At 33.2% G+C, this 5864-nt stretch overlaps 1 pseudogene; it reads left to right on the forward strand.

The window, feature by feature from the left end:
• Positions 1–410: 410 nt before the first annotated feature.
• LOC107019554 lies at positions 411–1398 on the forward strand (annotated as a pseudogene).
• Positions 1399–5864: the final 4466 nt, after the last annotated feature.

The following is a 5864-nucleotide window of genomic DNA, read 5'->3' on the forward strand; positions in this document are numbered from 1 at the left end:
AAATATCCAACCATATTTTCGTTTCCTTCTTTTGTGATTGGATTCATCGGGTGATACACAGAGTTCTGCTCAAATTTATTTCAGGGTATGCTTTCATTTTCACTCCACTTTCTACTACTATTGAAATCTTTATCCCGAACGAAATCCTTAAAGACATTCTCTTACGGCTGCCCCTGAAGTCTCTCTTGAAATGTAAGTCCATTTCTAAATCGTGACATCAACTAATCTATAGCCTTGATTTCGTGAAGACACATCTCAAATTAAAAACAGATCAACTAGTATGTTTCCAGTTATCAATGGAAAATACAAGTTTTGTTCTCTCACTCCCCTCTTTAACAAACAACAAATCGCTCAGGAGCTAGTTCTCATCGATTCTACTAATTTAAAAGTTTTCTTTGTCGGTACTGTTAATGGGTTTATTTGTTTGTGCAGTTATGCGAGGGAGACATATATATGGAATCCCACCATTAAAAAGTACTTTATCCCAAATTGGGCACCTCTTTCTATAACAAATATGGTATTGGATAGGATGAGTCTAGTGACAATTATAAAGGTGTATTCGGGGATTATTATAGTAATTCGGAGACATATATATGGAATCCCACCATTAAAAAGTCAAAGAAAGACTTTATCCCAAAATTGGGCACCTCATTCTATAACAAATATGGTTTCGGATACGATGAGTCTAGTGACAATTATAAAGTTGTATTCGGGGATTATTATAGTAACTCTTACAATGATGATGTGTCTAAAATGAAGACTATGATCAACATTTACAGTTTGAGGATTGATTCTTGGACAACACTCTATGACAAGCTTCGGGGCATCTTTCTAATAAATCATTCGGGTAAATTCGTTAGGGGGGGAGATCTATTGGGCTGCATCTACTTGTATTGGCAATTACAAAGTGTAAAACATCATTTCTTTTGATGTAGCTGATGAGATATGGGAAATATTGGAGCTTCCTTATTGTGGAGAAATTAATTCTAAATTCAAACTCGGAGTTGTAAAAAGTGACCTTTCTATATTGTATACATATTATATAGGTACTGCGACTTCTGATGTCTGGATTTGGAAAGATTGCAGCGTATCATGGATGAAACTGTACACCATCAAATATCCTCAAAATACAGTGCTAATTATGTTTTCTGCACTAATTTTCACATTTTCTTACACCTTAGCCAGTTAGAAAAGGGTAACATTTTACTTTCGCTTCCCGGTTTAATATTGATATTTGATGGTTCAACTAAAATACTAGAGCACACTGCTGATGTTGAGGGATGCAATCCTGCATAAAACTACACCGAAAGCATTGTTAACCCCCTAATTATATCCAGCGAGTATTTTATGTCCCAACTAGGGGTAGTCTCAATAGTGACGCACAGTTTGAAATGTTAATTACTTGAGGCTCATCACTTAAACAAAGTTTGGGCGAAATCCTACAGAGGTGTAGGTTGTGGTTTTTCACTCTTCTGAGTAGGGTGTTTTTCATGTAAAAATTATTGTGTTAGTAATTTTTCTGCTTCTTTACTTTTACGTTTATGTTGCAAGTGAAATACGTAACATAGTTTGCTTCAAAGAAGATATAGGAGTGCACAAAATATCATGAACTTGAACATTTTATTTTGAATCTTTTCATTTATAATAGCTTAGATTTTATACGTCTTTGAAACTAGTAATTTACTGATTATTATTACCTGATTCATGAAATACAAAACTAGCTAATGATTTTTAGTTGCTTTACCATCATATTCCTTTATATATGATGCTTACTTTGCTTATTTCTTCTAGGGTTTAAGTTCTCATTCTTCAGTTTTGTGCTATATATCTCAACCTATATCTAATCTCTATTATGCGAACATAGATATTATTGTATGTATTGTAGTAAAATCAAATATTTAATAGGAAAACATGCATCATAGTATAATAAAAGTTGGAAGAATGTTAAACAAAAATTAGATTATCATTTGATCAATATATAAAATACAAATACTGTTAATCATCTAAAAAATTGTTAATGTTAGGAACTTGTATATATTATAGTGAATGTCTAAGAGTTCTTTAAGGATATGGTTAGGAATCCTACTTAGTGACCAAGTTAACTTTCTCCTATAAATAAAGAGATTTTCCTTAATTTTAAATTATATCCATGAATCCTGAATATATTTCAAGATGAATAAGAAGCGTTTTCTCTTATCCCTACTTTATTCTTCTTCTTGTTTATATAGTTTCATAACAAGTTATTAGCACGACCTTTATATTTTAAAGAATTATGATAGAAGACGAAAAAAGTGCAAAAGATATCTTGCATAAGTTATGCAATAGGGTTTTCAAATCTGGAGTTAGCATATGGAGTAAGTATTTAAAGAGACCTGACAACTTTTTATACATTTTATTTAACTGATTGAGAAGAGAATTCCTTAGTTTATTTTAATAATTAAATGAGAACAATTTAGTTAAAGGTACGTTTTAAACCTTCATATGTGGTATGTGATCTATAAATCTATATCAATAAACTAATAATGTTGATTATAATAAATCAACAATCTCAATTTTGTGTGTAATTATAATGTACAATCATATTAATGATCAACAAAAATGATAAAACTACAATTATTTTGAAGGCTTGAGGTTGAGCCTCACTGTGGGGTAAAATAATGGATTTATTTTTTATCGCACCAAAAGAATAAGACAATGTATTTACATTCAATCACACCAAGAGGGTAATATATTAGGTGAAAGTCCTAGCACACCATGATGAGAAGATATTGGATTCAACTTCCATCGATTTATGGCCTAACACATGTTTATATAGACAAGACATTGAATTTGAGTCTTAATGCACCATATTGATGATGTAATAACGAATAAAGAAAAACTAATGTGTTCTAATGAGAAGTCATGAAATTTACTTAATTTTCTCCATTACTTAAAGTGTATGTCGTATCGTGCATAATATGTCTGAAAGAATACAAGTGATTCAATAACGCACATAAATATTGAATGAGATACTAATGTTATCATCATTTGATATGCTCACATGTTTGTGTTCCATTCATGAAGAATGAGAACTTCTGATAAACGCTAAAAATATAGATCCGTTCTCTAAAGGGAATGAGGTGTAAGCCACCATGCTAGGCGTGGGAAAGATTGCGACCTTTGGTCAATGATGTTTTACCACCAAGAATGTCTCTAAGAAAACATGCATTCTAGAAAAAGTTTCATGCTTTATCTTCAGGCTTGTATTGGACAAAAATTAGTGCAATTGAAGCACATTCTATAGTAAAATAAAAAGTTTACTAATTTCAATACTTTCTTAATTTGGCATGATTGTCTAGGACATCATTTGTCTATAATATTTAGAAGAATTATGGAAAATTAAAATAGACATCCATTGAAGAACCTGAAAATTCTTTGAAATGATGAATTTTTCTTGTACTGCTTGTTAGCAAAACCACATATTTTTGTAAGACCATCATTAACGAAAGTTGAGACCGAATCCCCTGCATTTTAGGAACGTATATAAATATTTGTGGACGTATTCATCCCCCTAGTGGATTTTTTTAGATATTTAATGGTCTTAATGGATGTTTCTTCTAAATGGTCTCATGTATTTCTATTATTATGTTGCAACATGATGCTTGCAAAAATGTCAACACAAATGATATAATTACGTGCACAATTTTTCGATAATCTGATTAGTATGTCCAGTGATGGGATCACAACTCACCTCTATATGGGGTAGAATAATTAAGAAGAAATAGATCTGAAAATTGCTCTTGGATTACCTGAACCACTTGGATAGAATGAAGGATAGGGTTTAGCCCTACGACGACTATCTCCCTCATTCTTAGCAACTGATGAAAAATATCTTATCTTGTGATCCATCATATCACAACCAAAACAAGCATTGGAACACGCTAGGAATTTTCCCTCATGATTTATTTCACACTTAGTTAAATTTGGCAATGACGACCCACTACCATCTCCTTGAGTATTAGGTTTTACACTCCCTCTTTGTCGAACTTTGGAGCATTAAAGGAACCTTGCTCGAAATACCATTATAGGTACCTAGGAATACCATGTTCATCGGACATTGAATAATATAAATTACCATCACTATTTCTAGACCTCTTCGTCTCCCTAGACCTCTCCTTAAGTTTATCCTCTTTATTCTGTTGGGCATGAATCAGGAGACGAGAAATATCCATGTCATGGATGTAACACTCCCAAAATCCAAATCTAATCTAGAGCCTTAGTGTATAAGGGTTTTAATACTGTTTTAACGTCAATAATAGTGTATAAATGTCATTTAGGAAGTTCTAGAGTCAAAACGTCACAAGACGTCCATGACATCCAGAGACTAGTCCAAAAGCTGCTAGTGTGCCTTAGCCTATTTCACGGGGTTTAAAAACTTGAAAATTGATGAAATTTGGTAAAAAGGTTTCTAACACATATTAGAGTAGGTTTAGGGTCAAAATGTCCTAGTAAGACTCCCCAAGGACCACCCTAGGGGTCCTTGAAGAGGACCCTTCCTATTTGACCAAAAAGTTGTCACGAACAGTGTCTACCAACTATGGATGACAAAAAGACGTGGTCCAATCGACGGGGCGTCGATTGCCTCTGTGGATGATCACTTAGCCCATTTTCCAAAAAGGAAAAATGACAACTCTCTGACCAAAACTACAGTTTCACAGAACGGTGGGGGTCTTGCCCGTCGACTGACCTATGACCTGTAGGTCGGGGTATCGTAGATCAGGCTTGCACTTTCTGTGAAGTTTTAGTTAGTTAATTTAATTAAGTTAGATATTTAGGGGGTTTATTAGGTATTAGGGGGTGGTTAATTAATATAGTTAAATGACGTTATAAACTACCCTAAGCCTTAACCCTACTTAACACCCCTAATTCCCAAAACACCAATTTGCTCTTCCTTATCTCTACTTTATCTCTCCCAAAGAAGAACTCCATTGAAGATATAGGTTGAGGTCATTAGGTCATAAATAAGAGTGCTCTTCACCATAAATCTTCAACAAATTACAATCATGGGAACCTTTCACCTTTGGGAATCCTTTCCACAAAGGGTTCTTCTAAAATTGGTTTTCAAAAAGATGATTTCATATGGGTTTCTTTCTAATATGACTTTGATCTTTGAAAGTGTATTATATATGGTTTATTATGATATTATTCTTAGATTATGATGTATTATGATTCATTATGCTAGTTCTTGATGAGTTAACCTAGTTTGTAGAATAGATCATGAAATTGACCCAAGTTCCTAACCCTAGGTTATGAACTAGTGTTAAATTGAGTTGTAGAGATGGTATTGACTTCACTATTGTGTTATTTACTATTGATTTATGTTATTACACCCATTCTTGGATTGAATTGACTTGGTTAATGGTAAGACCATGATGGTGACTTTTGAAGGAGATTGGGTAAGTCTCTGTTATCCTAAACCTTTACTTCAATTATGATGGCTTGTACTTGGTGATGAAGTTCAATTGAAGTATGTCTTGTATTTGGATTAGGTAGGTGTGGTATGATGAAGCAATTTAAACATCTTGATTCTGTGATTGTGAGATTATGCTTAAAATGTAATGATACAAGGTTGGTTATGAAATACCTATGTGCCTTACTATGATATAATAATGTTAATGTGCTAATATCACATATGAGGGTTGTAATGAAAGGTTTTCTCATACAATTCCTATTGAGGTAATGATTATGATTATAGAAGGAGCTATTCTCCTATGGCCTAAACTAAGTTATGATTGTTACTGAAAGACATTTAAAAAGGGACTCTAGCTTAGCACCGAGTAAACTACTAGTGAGGAGTCTCTCTTCCCAAGTAGGGAAGGTAGGTT

This window comes from Solanum pennellii, chromosome 5, assembly GCF_001406875.1.
Source record: "Solanum pennellii chromosome 5, SPENNV200".
Lineage (NCBI taxonomy): Eukaryota > Viridiplantae > Streptophyta > Magnoliopsida > Solanales > Solanaceae > Solanum > Solanum pennellii.